Raw genomic sequence first — 26644 nt, forward strand, 5'->3', positions numbered from 1 at the left:
CTTGTGTTCCCTCTCTCGCTGGCTGTCTCTATCTCTGTCGAATTAATAAATAAAATCTTTAAAAAAAAAAAAAAAAGACTGACATATGCTAAAGTCTGCTTCCAAGAGGAAGAATGGAAAAGCACCATACAACTCTCCAGTCTTCTCAATTCCATGAAGTTGTAAATGTTCTTTCATATACCTTCACACAGAACAAATATGCAAAAATAGATTAGTACCTTGAGCAAGCTCCCAAGGGTTTCTCCCTAATAGCCATTTCTTTATAGTTTTTATTTATACTATTTACATGGTTTACAGAATATTTATATAGGTTCAAGATTCCTTCCCATAAAATACTTATTAATTACAAAGGCAAAAAGTAAGCTTTACAGGGGCGCCTGAGTGGCACAGCGGTTAAGCGCCTGCCTTCGGCTCAGGGCATGATCCCGGCGTTATGGGATCAAGCCCCACATCAGGCTCCTCTGCTGTGAGCCTGCTTCTTCCTCTCCCACTCCCCCTGCTTGTGTTCCCTCTCTCGCTGGCTGTCTCTATCTCTGTCGAATAAATNAAAAAAAAAAAACTGACCTATTTCTTTAGAAAAAGTAAGCTTTACAGAGAAGCCTAGAAGATACCTCCTTCATCAAATGATCAAAGAGAACATCACCAGTAATAGGAAAATCAAAATCGTGCACTGGATACAATAAGAGGGACACAGTACCCCTTCTGGGATATTTCTACCAAAGATGCATGACTTGACTATAATCAAGGAGACATCAGACAAAATAAATGATCTGTACTCTTCAAAAGTATCAAGGTCACAAAAGAAAGACTGAGAAATTGTTCTAGATTAAGAGACTGAAGAGAAACAAATAAATGTAACATGTGAATCCGAACTGGATCTTTTTGTTATAAAGGGTCTTCTTAGGGAAACTGGAAAAACTTGACTGGAGTTTGAAATTAGATGGTAATAATGTAGCAATGTTAATTTTTCTGAGTTTGATGGTTGTATTGCAGTTATGTGGAAGTATGACCTTGTTTGTAGGAAATACCCACTAAAGCATTTGGGTATCATGGAATTATCATATCCACAGTTTGCTTTCAAAAGGTTTAGGGAAAAAAAAAAGTTCTTTCTGCTATATCTGCAACTTTTTTTAAAAAAAGATTTCATTTATTTATTTGAGAAAGAGAGTGTACAAGCAGGGGAAGGGGCAGAGGGAGAGGAAGAAGCAGGCTCCCCGCTGTGCCAGGAGCCCTACACTTAGGCTCCATCCCAGGACCCTGCGATCATGACCTGAGCTGAAGGCAGACGCTTAACCAACTGAGCCACCCAGGTGCCCCTATCCACAACTTTGATATAAGCTTGGCTTTGCTTTAAATTTTTTAAAATTAATTTACAAATCGAGAGAGAAAAATCATGGGAGAAAAGATTTTTGAGAAAGTTAGATGTTTAGTTCAGGAAACTCAACATCCAAATACTAGAGCTCCAGAAAGACAAAACAGAGTAAACAGAAGGGGACAAAGTTATCAAAGAAGGGAATGTAATAGAAGAAAATATCTGAGGCATTTTTCCTACGGGATACCATTTCTCAGATTAAAGGCCCCACCAAGCACTCTGCACAATAAATGGAAAAGACCAAGGCATATCATCATGAGATTTTAGACATAAAAGAAGATGCAAAGAACTTCTGGGGGGAAAAATGTCACATACTCTTTATAAGGCCATTTTTGCAAAGTAGATCATTTCTCTTTGCCAAGCGTCAAATCAATAAAATTCTTTTTATTAGACAGTGACTGAAATGTTCAGAACTAGAAGAGACACACATCAGTCAAAAAGGGGCTTTTCAACAAAATCCTTTGATTTTCTACTCAAGATAATGTTAAATTATAATCAGAAAATACTCAAACCAGCTTCTCAGGCCTTTCTTTTAATGAGATTGCTTCTTGAATGGTGCCAAACGTCAGAGCAGAGATTTGAGACCCACCTGCCACTTGTCCTGGGAAGGCTGAATGAAAGAGGATAAGCCTGTCCTCCAAAGGATGTAAGAGGATACAGCAGATAAAGGTCCAAGGATAACGTATGTGGATACTTGTTGCTCACTGCTTCTCTGCTGGAAGTGAACAGCCTCGTGCATTTCTACCCAAAGCTGTCTAATGGGATGCCATCCAATTACAACATGCTCTGCATACAAAACGCCCAACATATGTAGCAGCCCTGGGCATTTGGCCTAACCTGGTCCTCAGCTGGTGAGATGGCCTGGGAGCAGGTCAGGTGACCCTGCTGGCTTCTTCCCCAAGACTTACATGCTGATTGAAACCTCAAATTCTGGCTGCTCTCCCGGAGAGAAGCACAAGACACACACAGAAAAAGAGGGTATTTCTCTCTCAGGCCTTGGACAACTGGTCCAAACCTATTCATGTTTTCCCCTTGTCTCTGCCCTGCTGTCATCCCTGCATGCAATATGTGAGCAGGGGGCCTGCCTTCCAAGCAAGAGGCAGCCCCAGGCCCACAGCATCTGGAAAGAAGGTCAGAGGAGCTTTCTCTGAAATCAATCCAATGATGAAGAGGAAGATGATAGCAGGAAGAAGGGAGCCCAAAAGTGTCACTAAGGAAAATATTGCAAAAGAAGGATAATCCCCTAGAAAACTGAATATGTAACTTCTTTCCTTCTCCTCCCCCCATCCTACCCACTCTTTAAGCCAAATGGGTGGTCCTCAAACCAGTCAAACCCAGGGTATAGGGTTGGCAATGGAGACTTTGCCTTCCCTAGAGGCTGTAATGGGACTCCACAGCCACAGAGAACCAAGCTATCATTGGTGGCTGTGGGAGGACCTAAATGGTGTCACGTAGAACCCAGAAGCCACCAGGAACTGCGTCAGGGAAGAGAGAAACTTGTGGTCCCACTGTCTGAGAACTCATTGTCGAATACGGTTTCTGTTATCCTTCTAATTGCTACATTTTTTGAATGTCCTTCTTGAGACATTCAAAGTAACGTCTGGGGGAGCAGACGTTACAATGCAGAAGGCTCCACACACATCAGCCCCATCTGGACAGGAAGCCTCTGAGTCACAGCCCCTGTAGCTCCCCAGTGCTATGGGAAGTGCCGAAGATTTGTCAACAGTGTGTCACTCCCTTTGGACAGCTCCAGGGTCTTCTCTTCATCAGTGTGACATGGAACATCCATTAAATTTATCTGCACACCAAGAGAATTCAGACTGAGTGTTCACGAAGCCTGTGCTCTTTCTATCTGCCCTCAAGCAATCAGCATCATTGAAAAGAAATCCTTCCTGATTCCAGCAAGTAGATTTTGAAAATTTCTATCCATCTTCAATTGTTCTTACCGCTCTCCTTCTTGCCCTGCGACCTGACTGGGAGCAGCCCTGAGGGCCCACACCCCCAGACAACCCACCAGCCATCAGGAATATATTAAATTTTTGTCTTGACCTAATTTCACTCCAAATTTGAGAGCCCTTTGGTATCTTAGGAAGTTTTCAATCACTTATCAGGAGCCTCAAATTTAGGTTCCCATTGAAGAGAAATTATGGCTTCCTTAGCTACAATAAAACCCTTCCAAATGGCCAGCATCTAATTAGGCACTAATTAGAGTGCATTCTCACCTACCAAATATAAGAATCAGCCAGAGCTCCTTCCTCTCTATGCCTATGAGCTTTATGGAGTCAGACTGCCTGTTCAAATCTTGACTCTGCTACTTACTAGCTGTCCCCTTGGGCGAACCTCTCTATGCCTCAGTTTCCACATCTGTAAGAGGAAAGTAATAATGGTTTGAAATTCATGATTTTATTGTGAGGAGTAAATGAGTCCATATGTAGGACACTTGGCACAGGATGTGGTACCACTAAGTACTCTATAATTGTTAGTATTATTGTACATCGTTAGTATTATTATACAACTTTGGTCCAATTTTGCAAAAAGTCTTCCTCTCAAAGTGCTGTCAGAACGCTTGTATCATCCTTAAAAGACAATGAAAAATATCACATTCCCAGCCCCCCCACACCAGAACAATAGCCTGCCTTCCAATATGGATACTCCACAGGTAAGTTGAGCTCAATGAAGCTTCTGAGTTAACATAACATTCAGAAACAAAGCAATTTTTTCCTTTCTCTGGACCTGCTTCTCCAATTCTGTCTCCTCTCTGACATCTCCATCTGAGTTCAGCCTCCAGGGAAACAAGCTTCGTCTGACCCGGCGAAGACTGATGGCAGGAGACAGCCCTGATGTGCAGGAAGAATCACATGGGGTTTTAGTGCTGGATCCTGGTGAATTCCTCCCTAGAAGGCCACATCCAATCCCATCCAAGCTCCCCTTGGTGTCGCTGGATGTTTGTGTTAAAGAGACAGTTGGACCCAAAGAAGCTTCTGACTGAGTGTGAGGTTCTTTATGGCGTAGGTTTCCAGGGGTTTGGGAGCTTATGGAGAGAAAGAGAGTTGGGCCTTATTCTCAAAGAAAGGACCAACGTGAGATCTAGTTTTAGCACTGGTTTGAGACAGGGTTAGCTTCCCCATCCTGCCAAACCAGGATAAGAGAGATAAAGAAAATGGCACTCTAGGAAAGCTAATCTTCCATTTCTGTGTGAGGAAGAGATAGATCTGAAGACAGGGAGATGGTCCAGGAGGGGACAGGCCTGGGCCGAGTGGTGCCAGCCATAAACACGCAAAGGCAAGAACTGATGCGTCTCCAAGCATTCAGTCTGCTATAATGAAATACCACAGACTGGGTAGCTTATAAACAACAGATGTTTATTGCTCACAGTTCTGGAGGCTGGAAGTCCAAGGTCAGGATACCAGTGAGGCAGGGTTCTAGTAAGGCAGGGTTCTAGTGAGTTCTAGTGTTCTCTTCCAGGTCACAGACCTCGCACTGTATCTTGGGTGACACAAGGGGCTTGGAAGCTCTGTGGGATCTCTTTTATAAAAGCATTGACTTCGGCCATGAGGACCCAATCCTCGTGACCTAAACACCTCGCCTATAGTCCTGCCTGCTAATATCATCCCTTTGGGGGATAGGATTTCAACATATGAATTTTGTGGGACACAAACATTCAGACCATAGCAAGATGAAAGGTGGTTCCAAGGAAGAGCAATATGAACCACTGGCTGGCTGGCTGAATATGGGGCAGGGGAAAGGGAGCAGTTCAGAAACTCTAGGTTTGGGGTGCCTGGGTGGCTCAGTTTGTTGGGCGTCTGCCTTTGGCCCAGGTCATGATCCCAGAGTCCTGGGATCAAGTCCCGTATTGGACTCCGTGCTCAGCGGGGAAGTCTGCCTCTCCATCTGCCTCTCCCCTTGCTCATGCTCTCTCTCCTGCTCTCTCTCAAACAAATAAATAAAATCTTTAAAAGAAAGGAAGAAAAAAAGGAAGGAAGGAAGGAAGGAAGGAAGGAAGGAAGGAAGGAAGGAAGGAAGGAACTAAGAAACTCTAGGTTTAAGTCTGGGTGATGAAAAGAATCTGTAAGTAGGAGGAGAGCCCAGTGTTGTGGGAGCTGAATGATTAGCTGCTCTTTGGTGACATCCGCCTGTAAAAATCGAGGCAGCTCCAAACTTGGGGTAAAGAAAGCAGTCAGGGCTAGGAACTCAGATTTCAGAATAACACATACCCATCATGAAGTTGTGAGAATAGGTGTCTTCTTGGAGGAAAATGACATAAAGAGAAACGAACAAGAAGTTGCCATCCAATACTGAAGAAGCCTCTCTTGTCAGGCAGAAGGGGCAATGAGGACTAGAAGTAGATGAAGAAGGAAAAGTCCAAGAAGGAAAAAGTGTTAGAGAAACAGAACCCAATAGGACGTGCACCTTACAGAAAGAGATTTACTTTAAGGGATTGGCTCACATGATTATGGAGGTCGGCAAGTCCAAAATCTGCAAGGTAAGCTGGCAGTTTGGGTCCTGAAGAAGAGCTGATGTTGCAGTCCAAGTTCAAAGGCCGTCTGCTGGCAGAATTCCTTCTTGCTCAAGGGCCCTCAGTCTTTGTGCCCTAAGGCCTTCAACTGATTAGGCAAGGCCCACCCAAATTGGGCAGAGGGGGTGGTGATCTGCTTTTCTCAAAGTCTACCAGTTTAAATGTTAATCTAATTCACAAAATACCCTTATAGAAATATCCAGAATAGTGTTTGACCAAATATCTGGGCACTGAGGCCTAGGCAGGTTGACACGTAGAATTAATGATTCCGGAAGGTGAGGGCATATGTCCAAGGTTGGGTCTTGGCAACCACGGATAGGATTTTAAGATTGATAATGATGATCAAACATGAGCACCACCTGAGAGGCCTAGATGACAAAGGAAACATCCACTGGATTCTGCATCTGTGGATCATTGCTAACCACCTCTCCCCTCCTGTTAAGTGCATGATAGTGGTTAAGAGCCTGAGCTTTGGGTTTAAAAAAAATTCTGGGAGCCCATACTGACTCACCAATTACTTGCTGTTACCCTTGCACAAATCACTCTCCCTCTCTGGGCCTCAGTTTTCCCATCTGTAAAATAGGGATAATTGTACCTATTTCTTAAGATTTTTTTGAGCATTAAATGAAATAATATTTTTGAATGTCTACCACATACTAAATGTTTGATAAAAGGTTCATACTCTTTAAATTAAATGAATTAATTTGATTCTTAATAGATTAATAGTATCATTATCTTGATCATTATTGCCTCCATCTATCCCATATTCTGAGGACATAATTTAGAGTACAAGGATTAAAGAGGAATAGATTAAGGACTAAAGGAGTCATTAAGAATGGAAGGAGGAGTAAGGAAAAATGTGTGCGTGCACTGGATGACAGACCTGGCACTCTACCCTGCAACACAGTCCTGAGACTTGAACACTTTTAATTCATTCCCTCCCCTTACAAGCAAGGAAACATTCTCCATGCTAACGCACTATCTTCTCTCAACCCTTAGTTCACTAATAGAGTCAGAACTAGAAAGCAGACCTTTTCCTCTACTCTGTGCCTTTGTCACCAAATCAGTATGTTCTCAACTCCCATGACTTAGCGCTTGATTTTGATGCTGCATTTCCTAAAAAACTTCCAGAGAGAATAAGGATCATAGTGGTTTACTCACGGTTCCCTGACAGTCAAAACTACCTTTCATTTCTTCTTTAAGTCCAGTGAAACAGGGGTTAATGACTTTGTCCAAAGAAACAAAACAAAAGACTCAAATCCAATTAAGAATATCTCAGAAACAAGTCAGGCATAAAGAGTGTTCCAGAAACTCTACAATTGAATTTTTTTTCATTGACAAATGATCCTGCCATCGTTGTAGATAGGGTAACATATCTAATTCCTATAATTCTATATCCTTAACTGAAGCCTGCAGGAGATGCTTTGATGGAAAGAAAGATCAATGGGACTGAAAGGAACACATTCCACTTCATTCCCTCTCTCTGAATTCAATTTCTCACCAGGTACTCTGATAGCTTCTCTCATCCACCCCTGCCTGAAGCCAATTCTCATTTATCCAACCCTTATGAAGAACATGAGGCCAATGGATTCACCAAACATCTAACCTAGTAAAGACCTCAACCCCCTCCCCCAAGCAAACTTCTTCCTCTTGGCAATTTTGTCTGATGTTCTCTATCCAGAAGAGAAAAAAATGAACTGGAAAATGACCAGAAAGAGAAGAGACAGAGAGGACTGAATGTCTTAGGGAGCTCACATACAAGAGAACCTGCTTCGGTATTATAAAGCGTTATGTTTAAATTAGACTTATCTGATTCTTTTGAGAAAGCATCAGCATCCAAATCATTTACCTGGTAGCATATCTGTGGCCTGCTCTATGACACACAAAGTTACACATTGTCAGTATGCAGAGAAGGCATCGTCCTGTAAGTGACATCACTCTGTGTGTTATCTTGGACAAGTGATTTAACTTCCCTGTGACTTAGTTTTCTCATCTTTAAAATAGGTATAGTAATAGACTCAACCTCAAAGGCTGTGATGAGAATTAAATGAGTTATTATGTATAAAGCACTATTTCAGAGATATCACCAAAGGAGAATAGAATACCTGAGAATAATTCCACCAGCACCTTCACAAAGAAAATGATGATTGGCTTGGCCTTAAAAAAAAATGGAGCAGGGGTGTAAGGAAAATGGAAAAGTGGAGAACCCAGCATAACAACAGCACAGCAGTGAACAGACACAAGAACCGCTGGCTGACGGGAGGCTGGAGTGGGAGAGAACTGGCAGGGGAGGCTGCCAGAGCTCCGGGGGCTTCTCTCCAGGCTCTGCTAGGCATGTGCATGCAGGGAGGAGGTAGTCCAGGTCATCTGTGGAGCTTCTGCTGTGGAGAGAAGGGGGAGCATCTCCCATCTGCTCCCATCAATGCCCTCAGCATCTGTTCCCATTACTTCCCCATGGTGGGGGGCAGGAAGAACAAAGGTATGCCTGGCCTGGAATGGAGTGGTTTTCCAGTTAAATTCAAACAGAGCTAATCCTTGGCAAATTTCTGAGTGGAGCTTTCTGTTCTAGAATTTTCCCTCCTGAGCACCACCTTCATAAGCAGCCCCTACACATAGGCTCCCCTCTGCCTCTGACTCTCCAGAGTACCCGGACACTCTGAGGAAGGAACAGCCCAGGTGAGGCTGACCTGGGAGACCATGTGGGCAGGAATAACCTCAGCAGCCACAGCCTTTGTCCTGACAGGGGAATCAGACTGTCAGGGGATGGAGAGAGACAGAGAGCACGGAGAAAGACAGGGACAGACACAGAGAGGAAGGAGGAGAGATGGACAGAGACAGAGAGTCAAAACCACAAAGGGAGAGAGGGTCTGAGGGCATGGAACACCTGTGGTGCCTTGGCCCTCTCCTTTGCAAAGGTGTAACCTGGGTGGAAGTGGGTGTGGTCCTCTCCCCACCGTCACTGTCAGTGGTCCCTTGTGGAATTCGTGCTCCTGTCTCATGACCCCACACTCTGCTGGATTAGAGGCCCTGGGTCCCAAGGCAGGCATCCAGCTGGAGTTCTACTAGAAGCCATGACTGCCTTCTGTTCCTTTGAAGCTTCTCATGCCAGTGGACAAGCGGGCAAGGAAAGGGTGTCAGCAGGGGTAACTGGCCCAGGTGACCAGGAGGAGCTGGGCTGCTGCTCTACAGTGGGAGGCGGGAAGGAGTGTGTCTGGAACCCAGGAGAGCCCCTGGGGTGTCTCTCAGGGCTTCTTGTACCCAGTGATGACTATAAAGGGGCCAATTGTACAACCACAACCTGGAAGTGCTCAGAACCCTTGGAGAGGAAGGTCCAGGCCATCCCACCAGGCTAGCTGACCAACTGAAGTGCTCACTGAGGTGAGGGAAACAGAGGGTGTGGTGTGGGAAGTGGATGCTGAATCTGGGTCGAGGCCTGGGGACCAGCTATTGGATCACAGACCATGGTACATTCCACTTACCCTCCCATCCAAAGTCTTTTGTGGAGACAGTGGTTGGCAACACCTTGAAGTCCTTTTGACAAAGGGATGAAACACAGACATCACTAGATCGGTGCAGGATGAAGGACGACTGGTCCTTGCATCTTGCCTCACTTCTTCCAGGCCCACATCCCATCCTGCCGTTGTCGTGGTAACCAGCTTTGCACAGGGATAAGTGAGAGCATCGTGCCTCAGTTGTGCTGTGCCTCCAGGCTTCCTGGACACAACAGCGTGCAGCCCAGCCAGGATCTGCAAGGAACTTAACGACTCACAAGGCGATTCTGAGGCACTGCACGGACGTTCCTCCCTTCTGTCGCTTAGATGGACAATTTTGGGCACAGGGCGTGCTGAGCCCCAGCGGCCTGCAGGAGTGACTCTGGCAAGAACACCCCCTCGTGTGGCCTTCCCACCTTCTCAGTTGCAAGCTTTCCAGTCTCCACCCCTGTGCCCCAGGCAGCATTTCCCCAAACAGGCCGCCCACACTCAAGGTCTTGGCTCAGCCCTTCTCTGAGGAAACGCAGGCTAAGGCACACACTTGGGGGAGGCAGAGGAGGTGTGGAGAGCCGCAGAGAGGAATACGCAGGTAAGCGGAGCCTGCAAAAATCACGAAGGAGGAAGGTCAGAGAAGAGAAGAGAAGCTGCATATTCTCAGACCAACCAAATCCTACGACAGTTTCTGGCCAGGGAGGCAGCATGGAGTTTGACGTGGGAAAGAGAGGCCAGTGAGGGAAAAACATCCAGAGAACAGTTACAATCCAGACCTCTCACCACCCCTACCTCCGCCCTCCCCCATCCAGATGGCATATCTCAGAGCATCTGCGCTGCAGAAAGGACCACATGGGGCAGAGCAGAGGACCCCTCCAGGGTCAAGCGTCTTCCTCAAGGAGGCAGTCTGAAGAGCCAGGGCATAGATGTGGATGGGAGGAGCCACCCACTTCAGGGAGAACTGAAATCCAAGCTTGGGAAACCAGGCCAGCTTTTAGAGGCAGGAGCAGAGTCATAAATAAGAGACCAAATCAGGGATCGTGAGCCAGGCCCAAATGGGAGCAGAACATGAGCAGGAAGGACATGCCTGTGCATGGCTCCCTCAAGGGTACAGAGGAGGGTGGCTCGGGGGCAGGGACATGAAGGAAAAGCAGTCATTCCTGCCAGGGTGGTAAGGACTGGTAACAGCTCAGTGCAATGCTCCAAAGGTACTTACACTTTAACACAGTATTCCTTGAAGAACGTTTATCCAAGCAATATTTATTTACTGAGTACCTATCATACGCTGGCTTCTGTTACAAGCACAGCAGTGAACAGACTGAATGGACATAGTCTTGCTGGGGAGACATGATGATTGACGGTAAACACATGACGTAGAGAGAATTCTGAGCAGAGGCAGGGACAGGGGGGCTCTCCTGGTGTCCCTCAACCCATACCCCATCTGCCACTGTTCAGCTACTGGTAAAACTGGCCCAGCTTTCAGCCCGGTAAATAGAAAAGAATCCTGTAGCATCACTGAGTCATCATGGTAAGAAGTGTCCCAGAAATAGCACAAGGAGAGGTGTGGGTCCCGAGAAAGGATGACAAAAGTAGAGTGAGACAGAAGTAGGCCCACCCATGAGCTCACAAAGAGTAGGTGTTGTTCAGAGTCCATGGACCCACTCAAGAAGCCTGCCCCTGGCCATTCCCTGCAGATGAAGGGGAGTTTCTTGACATGGAGGAGTCAGGATTCAAAGACAAGGAGACTATGGTGTCTTACCCACTCTGGTTCAGTTCCTTTCCTACATCACAAGTCTTCATCCATGACAGGCGTAGATGGGAGGGAATGAGGAGAAGCAGGTGCAGCCTCAAGGTCCCCCACAAGATTCCTCTGAGGCACCAAGCCCAATCCCTCCCTTGGTATGAGTCAGTCCTACCTTCCCCGTGTCTGCTTGGCTCTGGCATCGACACCAGCCCTGCACACGGCACACAGGTTGTATAGGGTGTGCCGCGCCTACCCTGCTCGCGGGGCTGGATTCACTTGCTGCCCTGAGCCTGTGTCCCAGGGATGAGTCCCAGGTGCCCCCGGATCTGTGGCCTCTCCCCCGGCCTCCTCCATGTTTACCTTCTCCCTAGTCTGGCTTGTTCCTGGTTGCTCTGTTGGAACCAGAGCCCTACTGTGAGCCCAAGCTCCCTTAGCTGCATGAGGAAACCATACCTGCCCCTGCTTTTCAGGACACCCAGCTGCCACCTGGAGTCCGCTTCTGAAGAGAGGAACCACTCGGAACCACAATGCTGCCACTGCAGACCTCAAGTGCCATTCCGGGCACCTGGCTACTCTTGATGCCACACCTCATCCCTCGAGTCACTCTGAGTGACCCGTCTGAGTGGCAAGGCTGGTTCAGATGATCTCATTGCAGTGACCTTTTCCTGGCCCTTCCCTCCGCCTGCCAGCTCATTCCCTGCCTGACTCATTGCTGAGAAGCATGGATTTGGATAGCATTGACACTTCTGACCAGGAATTGAATATACTTATTTGTATATTATATACACATATATACATAATATGAGATATAGATACAGATATAAACAAGTGAAACCTTTCTCTAATATAAAGATCCCAGCCTTTGCAAGGGTTTTAAATTACCCCATTTTCTATACCAAAGTTCCACACGCACAAACACACATCCACACCATACCTTAAATATAAGTTGACAAGGTATGAAACTGCATCTCATTTACTATATAATGAAACACCTTAATGATACTCTTAGAAATAATGCCTTTTCTCTGAACCACTTTTCTTTTTAGTATTTAATGTATGTTATCACAATTTTCATCTATTTTTCAGAAATACTCCGCAAACTCCATTTTCCTTGTTGTGAAACTAAACCCAAAGAACGGGATCCTGTCTACATTCTTAACAAGTATTTTGAGATTTCTTTAGAAATGCATAACTCCACAGAATTGAGCTTACAGACCTACAAGATGTTGAAAAGGTGTCATATCAGTAAGGATATCTTGTGGGCTAATTTTAAATTAACACTATGGAGGGGCATATCATACCCTCAGAAGACTTTGCTGGTTTTCTGAGACCAAACAAGTTATAAAGGTAAAGCCAATACCAAAGCAAATGACCAACAAACCATTTTTACATCAATCAGGACTCGTTTTTCAGTTGAAGTGATCAAAACACAACTCAAAATAACTCAAGCAAAAAAAAAAAAAACATGGGGAGAGTGGAGAGTGAGGGGAGTGGGCTCCAACACACCCAAGTTCAGGAACTCAAAGGGAAGGGATCAGACCTCTCTCCCTCCCAACTCTACTTCTTTCAGTGTGATTGCCTCCTTCTTCCCAGAGAAGGCTCAACAATCTACCAGTCAGCATTACACAGAGAAATCTCTGCTTCCAGAGGATGAGCCAAATTCAAGTCAGAGGTGATGAATTTGAGCAGGAAAGCTCACATCATCTCGGACCATTCTGGGCAAGCAGAGGAAACATTAGTCAACACTGTGAAACCACAGCAGAGTCAGGCAGGGCTCAGGGTGAAAGCTGCCATTACCACCAGCCTGACCAATCCAGTGCAAACACCTGCCTCACGCAGCCCAGCATGACCACATCTACCCACCTCCACTAAGCACTCTGAGCCGAGCACAGACTGTAGCTGCCTTGGCCCATCTTCTTCCTATCATCTGCTAACCAGGATTTAACTATCCTTTTGGATTCTGCTTTTTTGCTTCTGTTTCACCAGGCGATGGGAGCTTAGATTTCATCATTTGGCTGATGCTTCCAAAAATAGTTTTAAGGAAACTTCCCCCCCTACTTAAGTAATTCCATCTTCTAGCTCCCACAACTCCCCAAATCCTCAACCTTGATCTGGACAAACTGAACTTAATCGCCCTTTCTGGTCTCCACTGTTTTCTTCATAAATACTTCTTTCAAAGAACTATACTTTAAATTACTGTTCTTCAACTAGTTTTTTACATCTCAGCCTCCGGGCTTTTGCCTGTGTTATTCTCATTCTTCGGTGGTTATTTCTCCATCAAAATTCCAGTCATTCTTCAACTGTTACCTCAAAAACAACCTTCCTCATGGAGACTGCTACTGCCACCTCAGCGGGAAATGATTGCCATCACTGGTATTAGAATTCGATGTTGGAGTCAAGCTATTTTAAATAGCTTTCAAGTATGAGATTCCTCTACTTGTCTCTCTGGTATTCTGTCACCACTTTTTGAAAGCGATTTCATTCAATTCCAGCCAGAAAAATTAAAACATGTTCTGGGTCTAAAGAAAGTATTGCTTTTTGGATTTTTCTAAGAATTTAGGATGTAGAGAGGACTGTGAATGTGCCATGCAAAATATGAGCCTTAGTCTCATGAGCTTAGGGGAGAAAATTTATGTGAATCTATGACTCTCAGAACAATATATAAAATGTGTGAGGATCTGAGACTACAAGGATTATTCATTTGAAATTTGGAGATTTTGCCTCCAGACTCCATAAACTACAGTACCTACTAACAAATAAATTCATTAGAAGTTTAGCCTACAAAAAACATAAACTGTGTTCCAAGAGAATCCAATATACAAATAAATTCCTAGAAATTATAAGTCTTGTAATAGAGCACACTAGCAGTCAGAGCTTATGAAAGATGTAAACAGCTTCTAAAATATTCTTTTCCTTTATAAAATTGCCTGAATGTAACATAGATTCATTTTGAAATTGTCTCTACACAAGAGTTTCCTACTTGTTAATATTCTGTTCTTTATCACAGCAAGCTGTTCCAGAGATTTCCCTGTTGGGCACTTTAGATATACAGATATCTTTTAAAAATATATTTCAAAAAAACAGTAATTCCTCCTTGCAAACAGACTTCTAAAAGGCGTTCCTGGCCTCTTTTCATCTTGTCACCCACTGCAGTCTGGCTGGTGGTCTAATCACTTAAATGCCTCTCACCAAGTTTAGAAACACCACCTGCTGGTAAACCTAATGAGAAACTTTGGTGTCCTCTGTTACTTGACTTTGCTGTGGTGTTGACATAGGGGCCAATTTCTTGCTTTTGAAATGTATCCCCTGGAGCTTTGTCTCTGCTTCTCCTTACTTGACATTCTCCTGAGGAACCCCGACTGCCAATGGATTCAGCTCCCCAGTTCACCTCTTCACCTTAACACCCACCTCACTCATCCTCCCCTGGTTTCCCTGTCTCAGGATGGGCACCGCCTCATCTCCCTGTTGTTGGGAACTGCTCAAGAATCCTCTTCTCTTAGCCCTCACATCTGATCAGGCACAAGTTCTTACTGGTTCTGCCTCCCCGAATCCCTCAGTAGGTTGTCTCTCTCCTTGTCTTTGTTGGTGCTGGTGTTCAGTACTCTCATGGATTCTTGCCAGCACCTGGTAGCCTTCTGGCTGGTCTCTCTGCTTCTATTTCTATCCTTCTCTTCTATCCTCCCATGCTGCCAGGGTGATCAGAGAACAGCATTGTGTCACCCCTGATCGGAATCACTAAATGACTTTAAATTCCCTGCAGAACAGATCCCAAACCCCATCATGGCATATAAATGGGTCCCTGCTTCCCTGCCCTCCTCTCCAGTCTCTCCGCACCATACTCTGTGGCCGTGACACTGCAAACCACCACTGGTCCCACAAATACACCAGCCCCCTCATGCCTCTTTGCTCTTGCATATGTTGTCTTTTCTGCCTGGAATGTCTTCATTTTGCTGGTCTTCCTGGCAATCTCCCTCTCCCTCTTCAAGTCTCGGCCCACATGCTACCTTCTCTGAAACATTTCTGACCCCCTAAACAGTCTTAGGTTCTCTTTCACCTCTGTTTTCACTGTATTCGATGTACGATGACACTAATTTTCATTCAATGAGCATGAATAATCAATCAACGAATCAATAACTAATCTTTATTGAGCTCCTATAATGTATGAGACATCCTTCAAGCACTTTTACAATTTAAATAATCATAACCCTATGAGGTAGGTACATTTATTATTATTCCTATTTCATCATGAGCAAACTGAGGTAGACAGTGATTAAATAGCTCATTCGAGCTCACATAGGTAGTGACAACGCCAAGATTTGAAGCCTGAAGCCTGTGTTCAAAAAACTTTCCACTCTCCAGCCTTCATTAGACAATCACATTCTTATATGGCAACCATTCCTTGGCATGGCCATGTTTCCGATCAATGCCTTTATCATCTTTGTTTTCCCAGGAACTACACAAGGCCAGGCAGGCGGGACTTGATGTATGTTTGTTAAAGAAATGTATGAATGAGTAAGTGAATGAGTGAATGAATGAGTAAGTGAGACAAGTGTCCACAATACCTCTTACAGGCATTTCTAATTAGTGCCTCCCAAGTCTCTGATCTGTTCTTTCTTCAACATGAGTGTATCCTTCAAGCTGGTGACTCCTGCAAAACTGACAGTATATTCAGTGCAAACAGCCTTTAATGAATAGCAAGAGGCAAAAGCCATTAATCAAGCACTACCTGCATGAGAACCAGCTGTGGACAGTTCTCCTGAACTATGTCACGGTCACTGCAACTCAAGCATACAAAAGACTGACCCCACTGGCCATGGGCAGGAGGAGGCCCACCCTCCAGGGAAAAGAGGGAACTGAGCTGAAAGACTCACACCCTGGCCATTTGGCCTGGTGTTTTGTTGCTTCCTCCTTTGTCTTTTTTTTTTTTTTTTTTTTTTTTTTTTTTTTTTTTTTAATCCCTGGAGAAGGATGGAGGAACCAGGACATCCAGGGAAGAGCACACTTGTTGCCATCTCATTCCCCAAGTTCACTCTTCCTTCCAAAACAGTTGTTGCCTTTGCTGATTTTACTTCAGATTCTTTACATAGGAGCTCCATATCCATTATCCCTACTTGTTTCCTTCTTGCCCTGCAGAGAACCCTAAAGCACCCCAGAAATGAGTTCATGGGTCTTGATCCTTTCTCCACTCTACGGGGCTTTCAAGCTGACTTACAGACTAAATGCTGTCCAAGCATGTGAAATCATGTGACTAAACGGTTACACACCCAGATACCAGAGCTCAGCTACAAATCTCAATGCCACCACTTACTAATTCTAACTCTGTGTATAAGCTTTTTAGACTCCTGATGCTCCAGTTCACAAATCTGTAAAATAGAGATGATCATAATACACATTTCACAGGGTCATTGAGGGATTAGAACAATATGATAAATAAAAAATGCTTAGAAAATTGCTTGACACATAATAAGTGCTCAATAAATTCTCGCTTTATGATTATCATTAATAAGTACTGAGTCCCTAGGGAGTCATGTATCCAGTGTTTTGAGGAGATACAAAAATAATGAAGAGCACACAAGAGTTCATTTTTGTCCTCACAAGAGTTCATGAACAAAAAAGAAGACAAAACATAAAAGCGAGATGTTTCCCAAGGCTGGGGAAAACCAATGACATTTCTGCCAAGAGGAACATTATGTTTTTTTCAGCAGCATAGCACATGCTTAGAGTACAACTTTCTTCAAGGGAACTCAGAAAACTTGGGAGCCATTTCTAACTCATCTTTGGCAAGGTTATATTTGGGTCTATTGCAGCGTCTCAAGTTTGGCACTGTTGACATTTTGGCAGGATAATTCTTTGTTGTGGGGGCTGTCCTATGCCTTGTAGGATGTGCAGAGGCACCCCTGACCTCCACCCACCAGATGCCAGGAGCATGACAACTATGAATATCACTGGGTAATGGCAAATGTCACCTGGGGGACAAAACCACCCCAGGTGAGAATCACCGGTCTATCAGGGTTTCAGAAAAAATACCCAGTGGGAATTTGTTATGACAAAGAGGCCCCATTTCACTACCCTCGCTAGGAGACCTTTCATCTCACCTGGGCTACCTTTCCTCGATGGTAGAATCAAGTTATTGTGGGCAGCTTCTCAGGGTTGTGGTAGGGATAGGGATTAACCAGATTTTGTTTGTGAACCCACTTTAACCATAAACCATCATTCCCATGTAAAAAAAAAAAATCATTTTAAATACCTAGAGGACAATTGCTTCGCTGAGATTGTGCCTCTGTGTGGATAAGTAAATTCAAATTGAAACATTGTCACATTGGAGTCTAAGATTCCAAACCCAGATGATTCTGAAGCTAATTCATAGTCACCTAGGACCTCCTCACCTGTGACCAGGCCATGCCTTCCAGAGACCGACAGATGGATTAGGGGCAGCTTCCACCTCAAGGTGCTTTGGTCAGCAGCCCAGGACTGGACAAATCAGCCCTTTGTGTCACAACACCGAAACAACCAAACAAATAAAAATTGAGTTACAAGGTCTTATCTAGTAATACTGCCCTGCGTGGTTATCTGGCATTGGAATTTCATGGAGACTCTAACTTAGACCTTAAAAATCTCTCAGAGGACATAAAATGAATATTTACTGAGTCTGTGCCATGTGCCAGATTCTGCTCAGGTTCATTCAGGACTCTGAGAAAAGAATTATTATCCTGTTTTTCACTGATGAGGACACTGAATATCATAAAAGGAAAGTCATTTTCCCAATGTCACAGGGTAAGTGGCAAAACTGGGATTTGAACCAACCATGTTGGTCTTAATCCAAAGCTTTTGCTACCACACCATGCAAATGGAGGTATATTTGGAAATGACACTATAGAGAGTAGGACGTTGTATGCATTACTCAATCTATCCCATGGATGTGAATGTCAGAGGAAGACGTTCTGCTCTCCTGTGTAATGCCTCATTTTGAAAATGTGGGGTAAATGGCTATCACGGTGACCTGCAAACCCTCTGTTGAAGAGATAACATCTAGGCTGAGCCAGTAGAATCTGGACACAGGGTACAAAAGAGGGGACTCCTAGCCAAAAGGAGCAACAGCAACGGATGTTCCAGTCTGTGGCTTCTTGGAGCCCAGCTGTCCCCACAGCCTTACAGGACACAAGGAATAGATCATCTCTCTGAAGCCAGCTCTCCAGGAATCAACCAGGTGAGAACAAACACAGAAGCATAGAGTGGAAGACATGTTGCCCATAATGCCAGATCCATAGAAATCACGCTCATGGTCATCCTTAACAAGTAACCACAGTGTTATGATTTTGCAACACTGTAATTTCCATGACAATACATGAATATGTTTGCGGACCAGAGAAAGGCAGATTGATAAATTCATTTAGAGCAAATCAACTGTATTCCACTGAGAGATTCATGAATCATCCAGGAGACAAACAAGGGGTATCAAGGAACACTGAGTTTTCTCTCCTGGTGATTTTTACAAGCCTCATCAATTTCTGTCCAAAAAACACTTCCCTTTGGGTTATTAATATAAAAGTTCTAGAATTCACAAAGTTGAATCTTATCTAAAATTCTGACACCTTGGCCAGCAAAACTTTGCCATTGCACCACTGATTTAATTGACATGAGTAAAGGAAAACTATGTCTATACAAATGTGGGCTAGTTAGCCATGACACTTGGAAAAAAAGCCATAAAGGCTAATATTGTCAGTGTCCATAAAATAATGTCCTAGAAAAAGCAAGACTTAAGTGGTCTAGATGTCCTGGTCAAAAGATCTTAGCCTCAGGCCATTATGCCCTTGTTCTGATCACATATGCATTGAATGAGTTGGAACTGGCTGAGTTAGGTTATCCCCCTCCCCCACCTCCAATATATTCATTTGTATTCCAGGATTCGCATAAAGGGTGAAAAGTCCCTAGGGTGAAGTCTCAAATTCTGGAGTTTAGTTACAAACAAAACAGCTGGTGAGCTTGGTACAGTGGTAAGAAGGGGGTATAAAATGTCCAAGGTCACCTTCATATTGTTTTCCACAGTGGTTGGACCAGTTTACATTCCACCAAAGATCTTATCATATGATCTAGATTCCATTTCTCAGTATACCCAAAGGAAATGAAAACAGGATTTGGAAGAGATATAATTACTCCCATATTTATTGCAGCATTATTCACAATAGCCAAGATATGAAAACAACCTAAACGTCCATCAACAGATGAGTGCATTAAAAAGATGTGTTATATACACACAATGGAATATTTTCAGCCATGAGAAAGGAAAGTATCTTGCCATTTGCGACAACATGGATGGACCATGAGCACATTATGAGATAATGTCAGATAAGTCAAACAGAGAAAGATAAGTACTATATGATATCAGTTTTATGTGGAATCTAAAAAATCAAACTTGGAAAAAACAGAGAGTAAAATGGTGGTTACCAGGGGATGGGGGCTGGAGGAATAAGACTGATGTTGTTTAAGGGTATAAACTTGCAATCAGTAGTAAATAAGCCATAGAGATCTAATGCACAGTATAATGAATATAGATGATAATATGGTACTATAATTTTGTAATATGATAAATATTGCTATAACAGAAATCATACTAAATGTAGAACTGTATCAAAGTAACATGTGGTACACCTTAAATTTACACAATGTTATATGTCAAATTTACTCGATAAATAAATAAAGCCTTTTCCACCAGTGGCAAAAAAAAAAGAAAAGAAGAAGACGCCCAGGTACTATGTAGAGTGTGTGTGTGTGTGTGTGTGTGTGTCCTCCCTCTCTATATTCTACTGCCACAACCCTGAAGCTAGCAGTTAGTGAGTTTCTGGTGCCCACATAGGCAGACACCTGGAGACATTGGTCTTTCTCTGCCCCTTGCCACTTCTATGCCATTTGGTGGGGAGCAGGGAACTAGTAAGATCCAGCTTAAAGGAGGCAATAATGGGGAGTGTTGAGAGCGAACTCACCATAAGGGAAGAACTGTGCAGTGATGAGCTAAACCCAATGCTGGGGCCTGATGTCAGCAGGGGTTAGTGATTCTTGGTGATGTACAACTAACATGAGAATCTGTCATGAATCACGTGCCTGTCTTGTGAGAAAGAGGTTGTGTAAACAACCTTACTCTGGGGACTTTGCATAACTAAGAAGAAATACTTCTTTAGAGCAGGGATAAAAGATCCTTGGCCCTGAGTCCTGCAGAACTGTCAGAGTTTGAGTGTGTGATTTTTTAAGTTCATCCAGCTCTGACAGCTATTAATAAACAGGACTCACATCTGTACAAATATAAGAATCACCTCTGGGTTTCTAAACCTATTTGGGGAACACAAATCTGGAAAAAACTGATACTCCAGCAGCAAACAGAGGGACTCAGAGCCATGAAGATTTGGATCTTATTGAGACTACATCTGTATTCTCAAGCTGACAAAGCCAGATACCTGGGATATACACGCTTACCACTCTTGCCCACCACAAATACTTTCTGTCTGGAAGGCATTGATTTCTCATGTATTTGTTGATTTCTTTTTCCTATCTAAAGCCAGTCCCTCTACAGGTAACTACTTGTGACTGGATCCCAACCTCTTCAATTACCCAAAGATTTTGCTCCAGCAATTCTCTTCCTTCTCTTACATCATCAGTTTTGTTTTGTTTTTTCTCCCATTGGGCCATTACCGTGAGCATACAAGCATGCTATTGTTTCTCTCACCTTTAAAACGAACAAATATTCTTTTAATCCTACTTTCCCCGGGAGCTCTGGCCCCATTTCTTTGCTCTCCTTTGTATCAAACTCCTCAAAAGTGTTATGTATTCTGGTCAAGCACTTTCCTCACATTCTCTCAAATACTCTAATCAGGTTCTTGCTCCCTGAATTGCTCTTATCAAGGTTACTGGTTACCTACACATTCCCAAGTCTAATGATTTTTAGTTCTCATCTAACTTGATCTACCAGCATCACTTGGCATGACTTGTCATGCCTTCTCCTGGATTCACTGTTCACTGGCTTCCTGGAAGGAACATTCTCTGTTCCTCCTCCTACCCCAGTGGTTCCACTTCCTTTGCTCTTCTTCCTTTTCTCCCCAACTTTTAATGTTGGAATCAGTCTTTTCTCTACGTGTCTTTTCTCTATGACACTATGACATTGATGATCTGATCCAATTTCATTGTTTTAAATCCCGTCTATTCCCTGGTGACTCCCAAGTTTATGTCTTCATCACAGACCTCTCTTCTTAACTCTAAACCCATATGTTCAACTCCAAGGGGCAGTTGGACAGATGCCTTTTCACTTGACATAATCAAAACTTTAACCCTGATCTGCTGTTTCATGTGCATTCTTTCTTATCTCAGTTGATGGCAACTCTATTTTTCTAGTTATTGTGCTCCAAATCCTTGAGTTCATCATTGACTTCAGGGTTTTCCTCACACTCTCCAAGAAAAATATGTTTGGAAATCCTCTATTTCAAAACATATCTAGAATTTGACGGCTCCTTAGTACTTCCATTTCTATCACCATTCTCTCTTCTGGATGACTGGAACAACCCCTTAACAACTTTCCCTATTTCTATCTGTGGCCTCTCCCAGTCTATTTTCAACATAATAGTCAGAGTAATCCTTTTTAAAAGTGAGAAGATTGCTTAATATTTGAAAATCTATCAATGTAATTTATCAGTTTAACAGAATGAGAAAAACCACAAGATCTTTTCAACAGATGCCAAAAAATCATTTGATAAAATTCAAAACCAGTTCTTAACTTTATAAAAAAGTTTCAATAAACTAGGAATAGGAAGGAACTTCCTTAAAATATCTACAAAACCAAAAAATATCTTCAAAACACCAAACTCAATGGTGTTATATTGAAATCTTTCTCCCCTAAAGTCAGGAATAAGATAAGGATGTCCACTACCACCATTTCCTTTCAACAGAGTACTGGAGGTCCTAGCCAGTGCAGTGAGGCAAGAATAAGATATACAAGTTTTAATGATTAGAAAGGAGTAAGTAAAACTCTTTTAATTCACAGATAACATAACAGTATGTTAAAATTACAAAAGAATCTATAAACTGTTAGAATTAAAAAGTGAATTGGCAAGATTCCATTCTTTTTTATGGCTGAAAATATTCCAGTGTATATACACGTACTCTTAACTATAGAGAACAAACTGATGGTTACCAGAGAGGAGGTTGGTGGGGGGATGGGAGAAATAGGTGAAGGGGATTAAGAGTTACACACAACCACATCACTTAATCTTGATGAGCACCGAGTAATATATGGAATTGTTGAATCACTATATTGTACACCTAAAACTAATATAATACTGTTTGTTAACTATGCTGGAATTAAAATAAAATAAGATAAATTTTAAAAAATAGTCAAATTCATAGGAAAAAAAGCATAAGTGAATTGAACAAGGTTGCTAGATACAAAGTGAACCTACAAAAAATTAGTTCTATATACTTGCAAAAAAACAATTGTGGACAATTAAATGAAAAAAATGTCATTTGCAATAGCATCAAAATGATCAAATACCTAAAAAAAAAAATAACAAAAATGTGCAAGACCTCCCACCAAAAACAACTAGATATTGCTGAGAGAAATCAGAGATTTAAATCAAGAGATAAATATTACATGTATATTAATGGAAGGAGTCAATGTTACTAAGATGCCAATTTTTGCTGAATTGGTCTAAGGGTTCAATTCATTCCCAATTAAAATCACAGCAAGATTGTCTTCTGGAAACCAAAAAGGTCATTCTAAAACTTCTGAAAATGCAAGGAACCTAGAATAACCAAGATAACGTTGAAGAAGGATAACCAAGTTGGAAAATTGCAAACTATTTGATCTCAAGACTCATAAAGATACAGCAGTGAGGGCAGTGTGGTGTGGGTGTAAATGTTGACAAAGAGATCAGTAGAAAACAGATCAGAATAGACCCACACCTATGTGGTGATCACTTGATTACCAAAAAACAAACAGATGAACAAACCTGTGCAATTCGGTGGAAAAATCTTTCCCAAAAAGGATGCTGAGGCAATGAGATATCTTATGGGGAAAAAATTAACTCTTGACTTCTACTTCACACCATACACATAAAATAATTAAAAGTAGATCACATACCTAAAGTGGCAGCCAGACCACCGCGTAAAAAGAAAAACATGATGAATTAGATTGCAGTAAAATTAAGAATGATCAAATCTCAGCATTAAGAAAGTTAACAGGCAAGCTATGGACTGGAAGGAGATACTGACAATACAAATATCTGACAAAGATCCTGTATTCAAAATAAGTAAAGACTTCTAAAAACAGTAAGAAAACAAACTTTTTCAAATGAGCAAAATATTCAAACAGACACTTTATAAAAGATGAACCCAAATGGACAACAGGCGTATGAAAAGGTGCTCAATAATATTACTCCTTAGGAAATTGCAAATTCCCATATCCACCAGAATGGTTAAAATTTTAAAACTGACAATGCAAGTTTTGGTGAGGATCTGGAGCAACTGGAACTCTTATGCATTACAGGACAGAATGCAATCACTTCAACAATACTGGAAATACCTGCTAAAGCTAAATATTTGCCTACTCCATGAATTGCACTCCTGGATACAATACTCTTAGGTATCTATCCAAGAGAAATAAGAGTATGTGTCCACTAAAAAACATACACGAGAATGTTCACAGTAGCCAAAAATTATAAACATACCAAATATGCACAGGAGAACTGATAAATTGTGGTATGTCCATACAATGAAATGCTATGTATCAATTAAAAATAACAAACTTCTACTGCACACAACCACATCAATGAATCTTACAAAAAAAATGGTAAACTAAAAAAGCCAGACACAACAGACTACATATTGTATGATTCTTTCTACAGGAAATTCAAGAACAAGCCAAACAAATCTGTGATAATAGAAGTCAGAATAGTGGCTACCCTAAATGGTGGTGGTGGGGTTATGGATTTGGAAGTTGACAAGGGAATCTGAGTGCTAGAAATATTTTATATCTTGATCTGGATGGTGGTTACAAGAGTATATATACGTGAAAATAATCATGCAGCTGTGCTTTACTGTAAATTATTCCTCAAAAATATATTATGTAACTGAAATATTTACTGGTTAAATGATAATATATCTGGATTTAGAGAGGAGGAGAAGTGAATGGGGGTATATAAAAGACTGACAATAGATCAATAATTTTAAAATTGGGTGATGGGTACGTAGGGTTCATTATACTATTCTGTCTGCTTTTGTTTAACATTTCAATAAAAAGTTTAAAGCAAAAAAAAGATGAATGAAAAAAATAAGTCAGATCCTATCATCTCTCTCCTTATAATCTTGCTTTGACTTCCATCTTATTCAGAGTAAAATGCCAATGTCTTCACAATGGCTACAAGGCCCCATATGCTTGCCCTTATAGCCTCTGCTACTACTGTGTCCTCACTCACCCATCCCAGTGACATTGGCATTCTCTCTCCTCAGGGCCTTTGCTTAGACTGCACTCTCTGACTAGAATGCTCTTTCTTCACACATCTACAACTCCTTCAATCTTCGCTCAAATGTCATCTCAGTTAGACCATACTGACCACCATATTTAAAGTTGCAACCCACTTCCTTGGTATTCTTGATTTTCCTTACTCTGACATATTTTCCCCCTTTTCCTTCATAGAACTTATACCTTTCTAACACACAACATAATTTACTTATTTATTGTATTTATTGTTTAATACGTATCTCCCTCTCTATCCTAAAATGTAAGCTCCTCAAAAACAAGTATCTTTGCCTGTTTTGCTCACCAAACTATCCCAAGCGCTTAAGGTAGTAACAAGGTCCCAAAAGAGTACCTGGAACATAATATGTGCTCAATAAATAACTTGTTTAATGAATTAATGAATGAAAAACAGTGCAACAAAAACGTCCGATTCTGTCTTGACCTCCCATGCACCTTGATTACAGAAAAAGAATGTGCTACTCATGCCACCATAATTGCTTCTGGACCACATAAGAATTGTGTTTTTGTTAAAATGGCATATGTCAGCTGTTGGTGATATAATGAATGTTAAACAGTGTGCCTGTTTCCTCATTGTCCTATTTATCCTAACAGGGAAGATCTTCGGAGCCCTGAACAGGGATATTGGGAGCCCGTCTTAGTCATTTTGAGTTGCTGTAATGAAGTACCACAGACCGAGTGGCCTGTAAACAACTCATTTCTCACAGTTCTGGAGGCTGGAAGTCCAAGATCAGGGTGCCAGCATGGTCAACTGAGCCCATCTTCTGGATCACAAACTTCTTGTTGTATCCTCACATGGTGGAAGGAGCAAGGGATCTCTCTGGGGTCTCTTTATAAGGGTACTAAATCTATTCATGAGGCTCTATCCTAATGACCTAATTCACCTCCCAAAGCCCTACCTTCAGCTACCATCCTCTTGGGGGGTAGGATTTCAACGTATGAATTTGGGGGACATATTCCAAGCACAGCTGAGCCTGACTGACCTGGCTTCCTCAGCTCCAGTCAGTTTGACTGACAGTGAACCCAGAACACAGGAGAAGCCATACCACTGGCAGGCCAGTGACAAATCTGACCAGTCACCTTTCATCTCTCAAGCATTTGGACCATGAAACAAGAAAACAGTCAGTGTAGTAGATAACTGACCTGAGTAGGTTAGGTCCTTCACAGGGAGAGAGTAAGGCATTAGTGGAACAGAGCAACCTCTGTCCTGACTCCACTCCCATGTATGGTCCCTGTCCCCACATAGCCCAGCAGGAGTCTCTCTCCTGGCCTCAGATGCCATGGTGAATTCTTAAAATAAACCCTCTTTACTCAAGATTCAGTGACTCTATGTTAATTGAAAAGGCATTCTCAGACCAGGGCACCCAAGCCCTGATATGCCTGGTCCTTGGGCATTCGAATGCAGGCAGATCTAGCCAGCCTCCCCTTACATCAGTGCATCCCAGAATACTGGTCCAATGTGATCAATATAGACTCCTGGGCTGAATTCTCAGAAATATGGATTCACATGCAAATGGTAGGATATAAGGACTGATAATATGTGTTTTTAACATCTCCCTAGAATATTCTAATTTGCAAATCAGTTTGAGAAATCACTATAGGCTTCCATTTCCAGATGCAGACATTTCTACGGTGTACACGTAGCTTTTTTTAGAATTCTGGACAAAATCTGCATTGCAAATGCAGTAAGAAAGATCTTATTACACATACCTATACCATCTCCTATCCTCATTTAAGATATACCAAGGCACAAAAACCAACCCTGGTAACCCTTAGGTTTCCCTGAAAAGTAAGCTCCCTTTTTTGACAGCACTACCTTGGTCTGTATATACAAGTTCATAGAAATGAAAAAGAATGAAGTTCTTCACTTAGTAAGCAGCCAACCCTGTTCTTGTTTCCTGGAGGTCACTGAGTCCTACATCAGGGTCACACTGACAGAGGGGTGGACAGGGGAGGACACAGTAAATTTTACGATCTGTAATAACAGTCCAAGTGATGCAGCAGAGATAAAAGC

The sequence above is a fragment of the Ailuropoda melanoleuca genome, chromosome 14 (genome assembly GCF_002007445.2).
Source record: "Ailuropoda melanoleuca isolate Jingjing chromosome 14, ASM200744v2, whole genome shotgun sequence".
Taxonomy (NCBI): Eukaryota; Metazoa; Chordata; class Mammalia; order Carnivora; family Ursidae; genus Ailuropoda; species Ailuropoda melanoleuca.